The sequence below is a fragment of the Arvicanthis niloticus genome, chromosome 11 (assembly GCF_011762505.2).
Source record: "Arvicanthis niloticus isolate mArvNil1 chromosome 11, mArvNil1.pat.X, whole genome shotgun sequence".
In the NCBI taxonomy this organism is placed as follows: domain Eukaryota; kingdom Metazoa; phylum Chordata; class Mammalia; order Rodentia; family Muridae; genus Arvicanthis; species Arvicanthis niloticus.
This window is the reverse complement of record NC_047668.1, coordinates 4,905,131-4,921,503: the sequence shown is the minus strand read 5'-3', so window position 1 is coordinate 4,921,503 and position 16,373 is coordinate 4,905,131. Positions and strand designations below refer to the sequence as shown.

The following is a 16,373-nucleotide window of genomic DNA, read 5'->3' as shown; positions in this document are numbered from 1 at the left end:
GACGACCTACCTCGGTGAGGGCAGCAGCACGAGGCCGTGGCTACGGCTAGGCACCAAGCCGAGGGGCATGGGGCCCCAGGGCTCGCAGCGCCTCAGACCCACGGAGGCCCGGGCAAGGGCGACACGCGTGTCCACAGAGGCACAGACCGGCGCTCCGCCCGCCTTCAGCATCCACTTCACCAACACAGACAACAGCGCCGGATTTCGAATCCCGAGAGCCCGCCCTCCGATGCCTGGGATTGGCACGCTCAGAGATTGCGTCACGGAGCGTCTTCCGGAACTCCAGGAAACACCCCCCACCCCCGCGCCGCTGGACGCCGCTGTGTGAGCACAAAGCGTCAGAGCAGGGGCGGCCCGACGGGTTGCGCGTGGAGTTTGTTTCTCTCCACAGCCTGGCCCCCTTTACCGCCTCGCCACTCCTCCCGTGATGCTCGGCGCGTGGGGGTGGGGTAGGGGAGCCCACAACGGTTGACGCCCTGTGCGCTGGGCTTGGCGCGATTTACAAAGTCCGACCCTTGCGGGCCACACTTGTTGGTTTGAGGCTGCACTGTCAAAGCTGGGTTCTCTTCAGTGTGGTCCATTTCTGAGGAGAAAAGGTGCTTTAGAGAGTTTGAAAGATTTTTTTCTTTCAGATTGCCGTTTAGTTTTTTTTTTTTCCTTTGGGCCAGAAAAAAGAAGAAAGAAGGAAGAAGAAGAAGAAAGAAGAAGAAGAAGAAGAAGAAGAAGAAGAAGAAGAAGAAGAAGAAGAAGAAGAAGAAGAAGAAGAAGAAGAAGAAGAAGAAGAAGAAGAAGAAGAAGAAGAAGAAGAAGAAGAAGAAGAAGAAGAAGAAGAAGAAGAAGAAGAAGAAGAAGAAGAAGAAGAAGAAGAAGAAGAAGAAAAGGAAGAAGAAAGAAGAAGAAGAAGAAGGAAGAAGAAGAAAGAAGAAGAAGAAGAAGAAGAAGAAGAAGAAGAAAGAAGAAGAAGAAGAAGAAGAAAGAAGAAGAAGAAGGAAGAAGGAAGAAGGAAGAAGGAAGAAGGAAGAAGGAAGAAGAAGAAGAAGAAGAAGAAGAAGAAGAAGAAGAAGAAGAAGAAGAAGAAGAATTGTTCCGAGAAGTAGACGTAACGTGAAGTTATATCCGCTTAATTTTAGCACTTAATTTGAATTATCCCAACTAGAAATGTAATTTTCTTATTTTCAAGAATCTAAGGACCGTAGTAGAATAAGACACTTTTCTCAGTGGATATCGGTTGCAGTGCATCTTGTGGCACTGGTTCCTAGAGTGTGTTTTGCCAGTTGGTGGTACATGCCTGTTATCCTAAGGCTGGGAGGTTGAGGCAGGAGGATGGAGAATGGCAGGGCAGCCCATTATATGTACTGTAAGTGTTGGGGCTCTGAAGGGAAATGCTTCCCCTACAGAAGTGTTATATCTCTTCCCCAGCTGCCAGGAAAGATATCCCCAAAGCCAGCCTGGGTGACTTAACTAGATCCAGTCTCAAAACCTAGAGAGTGCTAGGGTGTGGCTTCACGGCTGATTATTACTGACTATGCACAAGGCTCTCCGTCCTTGTCCTGGGGAAAAGAAATTTAAGTAACTTTTTCAGAATTCTGAATCATAAGTCAGTCAACTATTTCAAGTTAAAAGCATGTGAGGAGAGGAGAGGAAAACATCGGGGAGGGCGAAAACGCCCTTACAGGGTCATGAGAAAATGATCTGAATTAAATTTTTGAGTAAAGATGGTCAAATTCCAGACTAAATAGTACAATCTCGTAAGTACTATAAGATGTTCCTGCTCAATGTCAGGTCTAAACCGATCCCCCCTGCCCCCGGAAAAAATAACAGTGCTGGTGATTTTTTCCTAAACCGGACATTAGCCATCATATAAAATCTTGCTTTTCTGTCGTTTTTTGCTTTTCCTTCTGTCTTCAGCACCTCCAAAGAAATAGCCTTTGCAATTTGATCCCCATTAAATCTTAAGCCCATGGAGCAGTCTAGCCTAGTAGTTTCTCTGTGCCATTGCTTATATTCAGATCCTCCAAGAAACTGAAGCTAAGGCAGCATTTATGAGTGGGTAAATGTTGTGAAAGATTAAAGGTGTGGAAGTTGAGACTACTGAGCCTTCGTTCAACCTTTGTAAAAAGAAATGTTAAGGAAAGCTCAATTAGGCAGGGGCAGCTCGGGCCTTGTTGTCTCAACAGTTTGAAGGATGAAATGGTTGAGCATTTGCAGGGACCGGTAAAAGAGGCACAGCTCCCCACTGTCATCCTCAGCAGCCCGAAAAGTTTGTTCCTCTAAAGTTTCAGGGACCATAACTCAGGTCAAATCAGGATTCATAGCTGGACTAGTTAGTTTATGAAGAAAAGTAAAAGATTTTATTAAAGCTGTTTTAATATAGGCTTAAAAGTGAGGAGAAAAAGAAAGAAGCTATACCTAAGTGTGGATATGGGCTCCTCAAGGGAGAGGGCACACTCGTTTTTTACACTAGTCACATACAAGATTTGGGTCATTTAAAGTTATTGTCTTAGAACTGGGTACGTCTTTAGGGACACCTGACAGGGTAACACTTGGAAAGGCAGCTGTCTAGTCCACAAAGATACATTAAGGTGGATGAACCAGTTTGGTTTGAGCCTCAGTGACTGGGGAAAGGACTTGCTGCAGAATTTTTAATTTCTTCATTTTCCGTTTTTCAAGTAAGGGTTTCTCTATGTATCTCTGGATGCCCTGGAACTCAGAGATTCTATTGTCTCCTGTGTGCTGGAAGTCATGCACCACCATGCCTGGTTCTATTTTTAAAAGATTTATGTGTATGAATTCCCATGTATATATTTTTGCCATGTGCCCATGAAGTCAGAAGAAAGTACTGACTCCCTGAAGCTGGAGTTACAGATAGTTGTGCACCCACCCCCACCCCCCCCATATCAGCACTGGGGATTGAATTCAGGTTCTCTGCATCAGCAGCCAGTGCTCTGACCCACTGAACAGTCTCTCCTGCCAGCTCTTTTCTTACCTGCTTTCTGACCTTTTGACCTCATGGATGCTGATGAAGCACTCTGCCCCTGAGCTGCATTCCCTAGAGCAGTGAATCTCAATCTTCCTAATGCTGTGACCCTGTAATGCAGTTTCCTCATGCTGTGGTGACCCCTAACTATAAAATTATTTTCCTTGCTACTCATAACTGTAATTTTGCTACTGTTATGAATCATAATGTAAATATCTGTTTGGTTTTTTGTTTTGTTTTTTTTTTTTTTTTTTTTTTGGTTTTTCGAGACAGGGTTTCTCTGTATAGCCTTGGCTGTCCTGGAACTCACTTTGTAGACAAGGCTGGCCTTGAACTCAGAAATCCGCCTGCCTCTGCCTCCCAAGTGCTGGGATTAAAGGTGTGCGCCACCACCGCGCAGCTAATATCTTTTTTTTTTTTTTTTTTTTTTTTTTTTTTTTTTTGATGGTCTTAAATGACCCCTATAAAAAGTTCACTCAACCCCCTCGGGGTTACAATGACTTATAGGTTGAAAACCACTGCCCTAGAGGTTGGGGGAAAGGAATAAGGCCTCAAGGATGGTCACAGACCTTCAGGCCTTAAGCCTGGGCTATTGCTATTTTGACATAGGATATCTACATGTAAAAGAAATATTAACTGGCTATCAGTAGACTCGACAGCAAATATTGTTTCTCAGCTGCCAGAATCTTTAACCAGATTCTAGGATAAGGGCTCCTTTGCCCTCTCCTGTCCCCCACAGTTTCTCTTTCTTTCCTTGCCACAGTAGGAAGTATTGTGAAGCCAGACTAACATGGCTTTGACAGCCTGCCTCATAAGATAAAATACTAAAATTATGATAATACAAACACAGTCACATGAGAGTCAGGTCAATGGGAACATTTCCATAGCCTATACAAGAAGCCCTGAAGTGATCCTGATACAAGACAGGACAGTGTTTCAGAAATAAAACTGAGACATAGAGGACAGACTCACAAACCAAAAAAAAAAAAAAAAAGTGTTCAATCAAAAAAGTGTGGGATGAGGCCTAGGGAAGGATCATGAGGAAGTACACTGATAGTCACAGGTTATCCCCCAAAGTCTGAGGATGAACAGGATTGAATTGAACTGGTTTCTGGAATGATCCAAGGCCTGGCAATTTTCTATTCACTTGTACCTGGTGGGCTTTCTCTTTATAATAAGAAAAGGAGGAAATGAATAAGGAATGGGCACATCATTCCTATGATGTTGACAGGAGAGTTTCAAGAAAACTGAAGACTAACTAGAATATTGCTGGTTTCTTGATGCTGGTATGGCTGGACAAAGTGATGAGCTGATGAATTCAGTTCCCAGTTCAAGCTCCACATAAATAATTGAAGAGCTTCAGAGGACCCTTAAGGATAATCTCTTAGTATCCCATTATAGTCAGAGGGCTACATATTTACATATGTTTGGTAACCTCCAAGTGCTGATACTCTTGTCACTCTCCCTTGGCTCTGACATTCCTTGTCATGCTATCCTACCATGGGCATGCATAGTGCATTCTACATGACTCTGAGACATTGTCAGACTGTACTCCTATGTTCTTTCCTCCCTATTCTACCCTGTCCAACCTCTGAGAGCCTGCACTAGGGGCTCTGCTCTGTCTAATATCATAAGAGCTGTTGTGTTCAGGAAATGAACCCATAGAGAATAAAGAAAGGCATGCATCATCTTGTTTCAGGGATTTCATATTGCCTTTCTTCTGTAGTGCAAGAAAAGAGAAATATTTGCTGTCCCTTCTTTTATGAGGGACACCAGTGTTATCATACTAGGGCTCCACCCTTATGATTCCATTTATCCATAATTACCATATTAAAGGCTATATTTATAAATACAGTCACACGAGTACTGTAGAAAACAAATTTTCTGGTTTTGGGTATTTGTTTGTTTGTTTGTCTGTTTGTTTTTTTAAGACAGGGTTTCCCTGTGTAGCCCTGGCTGTCCTGGAACTTGTAAAGCCCAACCAAAAAAGACCTCACTATCCGTGGAGAACTGCAGACGCACCCCAAATCACTCACGAGAAACACAACTTGCTGCAATCGCATGAGGTTTACTGGGAAACACAACTTGCTGCAATCGCATGAGGTTTACTGGCTAGCCAGGGCTGTCTTCACTTTTAGCCCACACAGGGGCAGAGGAATTCAGCCCCAAACAAAAGAATTTTACAGCTTTTAAGGGGGAATCTACAAAACAGGTGGCGGTGGAGTTAGGGAAGGGGGAAGGCTGAGAGTGGAGTTAGGGAAGGGGAAGGAAGGGGAACAGGTCACTAGGTCATTGATACATTTGATCTCAAATTCTTAAGATGGATGGTGTGTCACTTTATAATTGGCTATTTTGGACTAGTTTCACACTAATATATATATAGAGAGATATATATACACTAATATATATATATATATATATATATATATATATATATATATATTCATTCAAGTGGGTCAGGCTTACCTCAAACTTTTAGCATCCTGGCACCAACTGTCTCAGGGCTGTTAGTTCAAAGCACGGCCAGGCTAATCTCGGGCCCATAGCATCCTGACACCATTAATCTTAGGGTTTGTTTAGTTAGGGCCATCTGTTCAAATGGTCAGCTAATTTCCTGGGACTGAGGCGACACAGTGTTTGACTTACAGGTTTTTATGTCTTTGCTTTTAAGAGGGTTCAGGGGGTCAACTTAGATTTTTCTCTTTCAAACTCACTCTGTAGACCAGGCTGGTCTCTGAACTCAGAAATCCACCTGCCTCTGCCTCCCAAATGCTGGGATTAAAGGCGTGTGCCACCACTGTCCAGCTAGAAAAATGATTTTAATAAAGGTGTCTAGCTTGTAGTATTTTGTTACAAGATTTCCAGTAATAGGGGGCTTCAACATATGAGCCATAAGTGGGAATAAACACAATACAGTCCATAATCCTTCCCACACATACATACTTTATTCTCTCTAGTTTGAGAGTATCAAGATAGTGTGAGCATAAGGAGACATGAGTGTTAGACAAATCAAGAGGGTTATAAAGAGGATGAGGAGCTGGGGAAAACATCCCTTTGGGGGTTAGAAAACTTGTTTTACAGGTTACTGAGGAATTCTGGCTTTTCTCTAACTGCCAGAAGTCTTTCTATAATCTAGCTTGAGCCTTTTTCTAGTCATAGACTTCGCAAGACCTAACAGCTTGATTGTAAGCTGCCAGAAGATCCTCTTGTCTTGTCCTGCCATGTTGGCATTAGAGTGCTGGGATAGCAGATGGTAATCTTAACAAGACTTGCACTTGAGTTTCAGGGGTTGAACTTAGGTTGCCAGGCCTGAGCTGCAAACACTTTTGCCCACTGAGTCATTTCTCCTGCCTGACCTTGAACTTATGATCCTCTTGTCTCTGCCTCCCAAGTATTGAGACCCCCATGTCTGTTTGTATTCTTAACGATTGCCATTTTGACTGGAGTAAGACAGAATCTTAGGGTGGTAGTTTTGGTTTGTGATTGTGCATTTTTCTTTTTCTTGTTGCTATAATAAATACACTAACAAAAGCCACTTAAGGGACAAAGGATTGTTTAGCTTATAGTTCAAGGAAAAGACCCTCAAGGCAAAGAAGGCATAGCATTGTTAAAGGTTCATTGATTAGCCAAGTGCCTGAATAGCTCTGTAATAGCATTAGTGTCAGCTTGACAAAATCTAGTTATCTGAGGAATTGCCTAGGTTGAGATGGCCTATGGGTATGCCTGTGAAGGATTGTCTTGACTATGTTAATTGCTATAGGAAGACCTATCTTAATTGTGAGTGGTATTGTGATCTTGCACTATACAATAGAGATAGTTAGTTGGGCTCAGATACTAATTGCTCTTCTCCATATCAAAAGGACTCACATCAGCTGGTGAACCTCTGTATTCTGTGCCCTTCCCCCAGCCTGCAAGCCTTTTACCACAATAGACCAAACAACGGTAGGACCTAGGAGAGGCACTGCCTTGCCAGCCTTGGCCCCTTGGAGTCTGCTACCAAACTAAGAAGAATGGACTGCCTGCTGAGCTAGCCTTGACACCTCCCGGACTACTATCTCCTTACCCAGCCCCTGGGCTGAACTGAGAAGAGACTCTTGGGGGGAGGGGCTTCACCTTTATATATGAAAGCAAATTATTAAACTTCGGGCCTTGATCAGAATACTTTGTCTTGGCCCACGTTTCTCTTGCCCTCCATTCCTGTTCATTCCCAGGCTTCCTCTCAGGTGAACCAGGTAACCCATAGCTGCAGGCGGCTACAGAATGGCACCCACCCGTGGAACCTGAGAAGAGAAGACCAGCAGAGGAACACTGTCTTAGTAGAGATCCATGGAAAATGGAAGAAAAAGTAGAGTATCCTGAGCACTTGGTAAACAGGGAACAGCATTGATGCTAGCTAAGTTATGGAAGTGTTTACAGGAAGTGTGCTTAAGGTGGATATGGGTTTAGAATTGAGTGAGCATTGACCGGATGCTAAACTCATCTAGGGAGGTGACAGTGAGTTGGGGATAGGAGAGTATTCAGCAAGCCTAAAAGCAGCCTCAAGCGAGAGGAACAGGGTTTAAAAATTTTTGAAAAACAAAAAAGGGCAGAGCACTGAGTAGTATTCATAATTCTGCCTTTGTTTGCTTGTCCTTGGTGTGCCAATGTCCATGTGTCTCATTGTGTTTCTTGTTTTGTTGTGTGAATGATTGGTGGTCTATGTTTTGTGGTGTTCTATGTTTAATGTTCAAAAGATCATTAAAATTGCTTGATCCAACCCTTGGTCTAGTTTAACTTGGTTTTCAGAGGCAGTTTTAATATGCAGAGCAGAGGCTGATACGTTTGCTTAACACCTGTAGCTAAGAGCTGAGCTGAGCTAGAAAATAGAAAAGTCTTTCCAAAAGTTGATTGTCCATATAAACTGCTTTTAAAGGGACCAACAGGTTTTTTGGATTCAATAAGGAAGCTAAGAGTGGTTTGTCCTAGAAAAATCTCTGTGACAAGGTGCTTTTATCTTAAAATTACAGCCAGAAAAAGCAAGAAATTTTGTTTGGTCTAAATATATAAGATGTGTTGTCACTTCATTTTTGTTTCTAATTGGTTTTAAGGTATAAATATGTTCTACATGTCTTGGTTATAGATTATTGGCCTAAACATATTAGATATGATTAAAAATTTACAACCTTGGTGACAAAGTTGACTTAAGATTGGTAACTCAGGGTTAGAGTCATTTAGAAACCAGATGTATAAAGATTTAATAACAATGTCTCTTTAGTGAGATAGTAAAAGCTGCACTATCGTGCATTCATATATAAGAATTGGCAGCAAAACTTTGTAACATAGAGCTAATCTACTTGGTGTTGATTTTAGAGAAAATAGATTGCTTACATCGTTAAAAATTTTTTTTTTCTCAAAATTATGGTTATACTCTAATGTTACAAAAGAGGCTTAAAAACATAGTTAAACTGCCAATATTCCATTGGCTACAGTTGGTAGTTCAATGGTGAGTTTGAGATTTTTTGATTTGCCCATGTTTATAGAAAAAAAAATACAGCACATAGAGTTATATTAAAGTTTAAAAAAAAAAAAAAGTTGCAGCGCAGTACAGGCCTAGCCAGGCCTCAGAGAACAGGCCAAGATTAAGAACATTTACATTTGAATTAAGACAATGCAGACTGAGCTCTGCAGCCCAGGTGCCAAGCATTCCTTTTGTCCTGGGTCTTTACCAGGAGCTCCTAGAAATGGGTCCGGAATTTGTCTTTTGCCTTCCTTGTTTCTTGCAGGAGGAGAGGTAAATCAGATGTTTACAACAGTCTGTGGGCCGAGAGTTATGATTATGCTGGAGACATTAAAATTATGCCTACTTTCCTCCATGAGTTATAACTGTACTTGCTGACAAAAAAGAAAAATTGTTCAATTTGTTTTTGTTCCTTTTCATCCGCTTCCTCCCAAAGTTGTTAAAAATGAGATGCTTTTGGTTCCTCTAATGTGTGTAACAATATTTAGAGGCTATTATTGCCTGCAGCTTGGCCTTTATCTGATATTCTCACTCAGCTAAAAAAGATTGGTTATTGAATTAATCCAAAAGGAAGTTCAAACTTAAGATTTATGAAACTAATGGGACATTACAGCCTAACTTGCCTACTTCAGCTGCCATTCCAGTAAATACATATAGAATTATTATAGATATAAAAGATGTTTTTATACCATTCCTTTACATTTCTGGTAAAGGTGGGAGGTTTGCAGTCAATAAATTTATTTGTAATTTTTGGGAGCCCATGAACTGATATCAAAGAATGATTAATTGATTATATATATATATATATATATATATATATATATATATATATTATTGTTACTTTGATACTAGAAATTAAAAGTTTAAATCTTTTAGTGTATATTATTCATTGTGTGATACTTTATTAGTGGATTTCTCTAAAGAAATTTTTCTGCAAGCCTTTGCTCCAATATAACGAGCTTTAAAAATTTTTGGAGTACTTGTTGCTCCAGAAAAGATTCAAAGGCAGTATCTTTTCAATATTTGAGACCTCAGTTATATCCTAAACAGATTGTGACACAGAAAATTCTAATAAAAAATAGTTGGGGCTAGAGAGATGGCTCAGCTGTTAAAGACTAGACTTAAAATTAAAAATATAAGAATTGAATTCCCAGCAACCACATGGTGGCTCACAACCATTTGTGGTGGGATCTAGCGCCCCCTTCTGGCTTGTAAGTGTACTGCATGTAAGTGTACATGCAGAAAGAAAATAGTTTACTTTTAATCTTGATTTGTGTTTAATGATTTTTAAAAGTTGTTAAGAGATATTAATTGGCTTAAATCTTATCTTAAACTTACCATAGGAAAATTTAAATCTCTGTTTTATATTCTCAAGGGGATGCAAGTCCTAATTCCCCTTGACAATTAACTATAAAAGAGAGATAGCTATGCTGAAAATAGAGTAAGCTGTTAGCTATAAACAGATAAATTATATAGACTATGAAAAATTATTGGCTGTTTGTGTTATTACTACTCATATGCCCACAGCAGCCCTTTGACAAAAGAAACCATTAATGTGGATTCATCTTTCTTCATTTACAAGTAAAGTTTAAACATCCTATTATAAAATTATAATTGTGTTAATACAAGATTATATGATAAAACCCTAAAAGCATTTTGGATAAAAGGTTTATTCCTTATATAGCTATTAAATTGGTTATTAAAAAATAATGATATTTGGCCTATTATATGGCAAACTTTTTAGACAAATTTGATAATCATTTGTTACAGTTTTTCTCTATGATGCTTTTGTATTTCCTAAAATTTACTATGCATGCAGCCCATTGAAAAGATGTTTGCTATATTTACTATATTTGCAGATGCCTCATCTATTGAGAAGACAGTATATGTAATTAAATCACATGTTTATTTTCTTGAGTTTCCCCTGCTTCAACACAAATAATTAAATTATGTGTTGTAAATTCTAAAAAATTGGCTATTTTAAGCTAGAAAGGGGGAATTATACCCCATAAGGTCACCAAAAGCACACCTTACTTTTGCCTTCTTTTAAATGTTCTGCAAACTGATGCTAAAGGTCAGTCTGCAGTGGATTGCCACTGGCATCCAGTTACTTCTAGCTCATATGCCAGGGTCTTGTGGAGAGACCCCTTAACTAATACTTGGTGTGGTCCCAATCCTGTTTTAATTTGAGGTCGTGGGTCAGTCTACATGAAAAAGAAAATGAAAATGGAGCCTGATGGCTGCCTGAAAGACTGGTCTGTCAAGTGGACACAGATCTTGAGCCTAATAATTATGATTCTAATGATGAAGATGGCTCAAAATATTTATCAATCAGCTTATTTAACTTGACAAATAATCTCCACTCTTACTGGAGAGTGTTTTTTATCATTACTTAAAGCCACCCACTATATATCTGGTGGCCATACTTGTGTCTGATCCCTGCTAATTAGCAGTTGAATGAGATACTGGAATACTTCCACTTCCAACCTTATTTTCTACATTGCCTGGATAATCATGTTGCTTTTAACCTTTGAACCTTGTATTTTAAGCAGATTGATTGCCCTCACACAGGATTGCTTTCAGCAAGCTCAGCTATTCATCATGGCAGTTACACATCGCTGTGAAGAACTGCATCTAGTACATGCCCACAGGTCCTTTGATCTGAATGTGGTCTTGATCTAAAGAGTGTGCCAATGATGGCCGGTTAGTCAACGATGGGTAAGAGTGTTTTGAGCTCCTATAAACCTAAGACAGAGACATACATCAATATGCTATATATGATTTCCTCAATGACGGGTAATATAGGAGTAATATAAATGCCAACCTAAGCCAGGCACGGTCGCGCAGCCACTCTAGACCCTAGACGGGATGAAATATTGTGCCCCGTCCAGATATTGGTACTGCCATCTTAAAAAATTAAGGGGGGGGGGAACTGTGCCCTTCCCCCAGGCCTGAGGGGAATAGACCTTTTACAATAGACCAAACAACAGTAGGACCTAGAAGAGGCACTGCCTTGCCAGCCTTGGCACTTTGGAGTCTGCTACCTAACTAAGAAGAATGGACTGCCTGCTGGGCTAGCCTTGACACCTTCTGGACTACTATCTCCTTACCCAGCCCCTGGGCTGAACGGAGAAGAGACTCTGGGGCTGGGGCTTACTCTTTATATGTGAAAGCAAAATATTAAACTTCGGACCTTGATCAGAATATTTTGTCTTGGCCCCACGTTTCTCTCGCCCTCCATTCCCTTTCATTCCCAGGCTTCCTCTCAGATGAACCCGGTAACCCGTAGCTGTAGGCAGCTACAGTATTCTGTAAGCAGCAAACCTCAAAATACTTCTCCAACTTATATTGTGGGTAACATTAAAGACTGCCAACTTTAAATGGTTTTAAAGTAGGAAAGAACTCAGAAATAAGTGTGGAGTGTAATGCAGGTAGCCTTATCACTTGGCTTGTTCAATGTATAAAATATATGATACTAGAGGTTTTGTGAGACAAAATGTGTGGACTTCGTGGCAAGTTATGGTGAGAAACTTACCACTGTTATTGTTAGTATTCTGTCTAAACTCTACCTCCACAGTTATCTGGCAATAGCCAGGTAGACCTGGTCCACTATAAAAGAGGCTGCTTGCCCCCTCCTCACTCTCTTAATCTCTTACTCTCTCTTAATCTCTTACTCTTAATCTTTTACCCTCTTGCCTCTAGCTTCTCTGTCCCCTCTCCCACTCTTCCTCTCTCTCCACGTGGTCATGGCCGGCCTCTACTTCTCTTCCTCTCTCCTCTTATTCTTCCATCTTCTTCCCCCCACCTTTGCCATATCTCCTGAATAATTCTCCCCCCCCAACCCCTGTTCCCTTCCCCCAGGCCTGAGCAGGCCTGAGAGCCATTTACCACAATAGACCAAACAACAGTAGGACCTAGGAGAAGGCATTGCATTGCTGGCCTTGGTGCCCTGCAGTCTGCTACCGAGCTAGAAGAATGGACTGTCTGCTGAGCTTGCCTTGACACCTTGACACCTGCTACTCCTTACCCCACCCCTGGGCTGAACTGAGAAGAGACTTTGGGGGGGGGGGCTTACCCTTTATATGTAAAAACAAAATATTAAACTTCGGGCCTTGATCAGAATACTTGTCTTGGCCCCATGCTTTTCTTGCCCTCCATTCCCCTTTCATTCCCAGCCTTCCTCTCAGGTGAACCCAGTTCCCGTAGCCACTGGCGGCTACACCCCCCCCCCCCCCCCTTGGAACCGTGTGGTCTGCAGTGGTCTGTTTGCTGCCGACGGACATACATCTGGGATAACAACTAACAGTTATCTCCCTAGGTTCTATAGTAAGACAGTGACATTTTTTTCAGTAAAAAATTGCCTGGGGTTTTGTTGTTGTTCCCAAGCCTGATGAAAACAAAATGCCTTGCTATGAAGCCTGGATTTAGAAAGCTCATTCTGAGATGACCCTATCAGGTCCACTGCCTGATTAGGTTAGGCATCTCGATGTACATTGTGTGCACTACTAGGTGCACTGGTACATTTGAGATTAAACATCTGTATGACTAGACATACATGTTCATCATTGTTCTTTTCTCTTATGCCTCTGGGTCTGTGAATTATCCTACCTGAAAGATAAAAGCAATTAAGTTTAGTTACAGAGCAGCTCAGTATACAGATTAATGTCAAAAGTAGCCTGATTCAAACTGCCTTTTTCCTTTGCACAAATACATTTATACCTTGCTTCATTGGCATATGTTCCTGACTGACCATAGTTTCTGACTCATTATATTTTAAACACATTAACCTTTCAAATAATTCTTATAGATTCTACTTACTTGCCTCTTTTAAGAATTATTGCTCATGACTTTGTCAAGTTCCCTTCTTTTGTGACCACGACTCTTTTTCAACATGTAGATTAGTTACCATTCTGACCCAAGAACTGTACATCATTGCCACAGTTCTTAACTCTGCCATAATTTATATTTTGAGATCTAGGCCATTTATGTTACCTCTTTGGGGATTAAAAGAACTTACTGAGTTCAAATTAAGCAAGGCTTATTAACAATAATAATCTGCTAAGAAAGAAAACTGTTTAAGATATTTTAAAAATGGTTTTAAATGTAGCTCGTGCTGGCATCAAACTTACTAAATCACCCAAGCTGGTCTGAACCTGAAATCCTTTTGCTTTAGCTTCCATTGTGCTAGAATTACAGTCATGTACCACCACACCTGGCCAACAGTGCATGTATGTGCCTGTGCCTGTGCGTGTGTGTGTGTATGTATGTATGTATAGAATGAAAATGTATTATTTATATTTCTATTGTATATTAATGTCATGACACAGATTCTAATGCCAGTGAAAAAATGGAAAGTGAGAGCAAGTAGACAAAGGAAGAAAGCTCCAGTCTTCTATGTCCTTTATATAGGTTTGTAGCAGGATATTTATTCTACTATACTGTATTCACAGTAGAACTCCCTGATCAGGCAGTAGAAGAAGAGGTGGAGCCGGGAGAAGAGAGGAAGGGAAGGGGAGAAAAAGAAAAAGCAGAAGAGAGAAATAGAAAAAGAGGAGGAGAAGAAGGAGGCTATCAGCCAGGGAGAACCACGGATGGGTCGAAGGCTGTCCTGGCTAGCAACTTCTATCAAAAGTTTAGATATTGGATAACAACTCTAATTGTGTGGGAATCTTGTTGATTGAGCATTTCTAAATATATAAATCTCCCAAGTATGGGGGTCTTCAATTCTCATTTCTACTGGGTGTGCCCTTCTCCCAGGCCTGAGCAGGCTTGTGAGTCTTTTACCACAATAGACCAAACAACAGTAGGACCTAGGAGAGGCACTGCCTTGCTAGCTTTGATGCCCTGGAGTCTGCTACCAAGCTAAGAAGAATGGACTGCCTGCTGGGCTAGCCTTGACACCTTCCAGACTGCTATCTCCTTACCTAGCCCCTGGGCTGAATGGAGAAGAGACTCTGGGGGGTGGGGCTTACTCTTTATATGTGAAAGCAAAATATTAAACTTTGGGCCTTGATCAGAGAATTTTGTCATGGCCCCATGTTTCTCTCGCCCTCCATTCCCTTTCATTCCCAGGCTTCCTCTCAGGTGAATCCGGTTTCCCGCAGCTGCTGGAGGCTACAACTGGGTTCTACAAGGATGGCAGATATTGTCTGGGGTTCAGCCAAGCTTTGTAGATGCAGTGTGGTGGATTGGCACAGCCATTCCCTAGGCTGGTGTCTTGTGGGTGCCAGGGCCTGTGCATCCAGCTAGCTGGAGCCCTGGTCAGAGCTGAGGAGCAGCGGGAACATGGCGGCTGCCCAGGAACAAGCCAGACTGGGTGCCATTTTCTAAATATCACCCCTACATAGGTTGATGGCAGAAGGTGTGGCCTGACTAAAAGTGGATTTTCCCAACTCAGAAGGTCAGGATTAAAGGAGTATTTCCCATTAGGCATAGTGGTATTGTTGGATTTTAAAGATCCAAAACCATGGGACATGCTTCCCCAGAGATACTCACGGAAGGGACTCACTGCAATCAAATTGAAGACCCCCCATACTTGGGAGACCCTTCCTCAAGTCTCAGGAAATCATGACCACCGAAAGATCACAAGAAACCATGCCTGGATGCAATCAGCAGAGGCTTTATTAGGGAAGTTGGCCGGTGGTCAAACCACAAGCTCTCTCTCAAGAGCAAGGTTTGGCCTCGAGTGGCGGGCTAAGGGGTCTTTTAAAGAGGAAAACCGCAAACCAGGGGAGTGAGGAGGGGGTGAGGGGTTGCCAAGGATACATAACATAAGAATAGCAAAACATTCCAGAGAAACCCACCCTGAAAGGTTAATAGCTATGGAAATTACTCAGTACAATCATTTTTCTCAAAAATGTGGTCTTACCAAGTCACTGTCCCTATGCCGTCATTACAAAATATTTCTCACTTCCTCCAGTCACAGCCCCACCTAGATGGCTTGTATTTTTTTATGGTCAGGAATGTGTCTTCCTGCTTCGGGGGCCCCCACCCACCCACAGGTGGGCCTGCTGCCTGAGGCTTGAGGAATGTAATCCAGCAAGTGTCCTCTGATTCAGGGGCAATGTCCTTCACCTGGAATGTGCCCTGGGGTAGTGAAGGCCTGAAATCTTATTTTCAGTTCCATGTTCTGGAATCTGCACTTTTCCTGCTCAGGTCTAAGGCAAAAAATCTACACATATTTCATAAAATGGCCTTTATAATTTTTCACTCTACAGCATAAGGTTTATTGATGAATTGATGAATTGATAGTGGCCGGTGCACCGGGACCCTTCTGCTCACAGGTGAGAAGGAACCCTGAACTGAGGCAAAGGGTGGTTTATATACAGAGTTAACAAGGACAGTTAATTGCTTCTTGGACAATATTTTAAAAAGATTTCAAACAGCCAATTTCAAGCCTGGTTTCCATTCCCAGGCTCGGTTCCTAAGTAACTCAAATTTATACCTTTATCTTTATAATCCAGGAGAATTCGTTTAAGTGACTTCTGTTTATCCAGGTATATTGCATTAAGGGTTCATCTCCCTTATCTTGGGCCCTTTCCTCTGGAATGTTTGTTTGAGTCTTTGAAATGTGCTTCTCCCCGGATGTGTCCCTGGGGGAAGTTAATGTTTGGGTTTAAAATCGAAATAGGAGCTTTCTATTAATTTTAAGTTTCTACAATATCAAACATATTATAAATTTAGGTGGAGATGTACCTTGAGAGCCCTTCTTTTAGTATGTTAAACCTAAACATATCCACTGATGCTCTCTTTATAAAGATACCGAGGAAAGAAAACAAATATCTGTCAAACACATTCCTCACAAAATATGACAGAAAATGTCAGTTGTAATTCTCATTTCTGCAACTGGTCATGTGGCCTTAGCTGGTGTTTATAATTACCTCCCTCTACTAGCCCTTC

General features: G+C 41.5%; 1 protein-coding gene across 2 annotated transcripts in view; it reads right to left on the bottom strand.

Annotated features, from left to right (window-relative positions):
- Window positions 1-221, bottom strand: part of Mis18bp1 (MIS18 binding protein 1) — a 46,317-nt gene extending 46,096 nt beyond the window's left edge. Inside the window, exon 1 of one of the 2 annotated variants that reach the window (XM_076941826.1) lies at window positions 11-221. The gene's annotated coding sequence lies outside the window, so the exon portion shown is untranslated. The remainder of the gene's footprint in view (window positions 1-10) is intronic. The other variant, XM_076941825.1, reaches the window with a different exon arrangement.
- Between the last annotated feature and the right edge of the window lie 16,152 nt (window positions 222-16,373).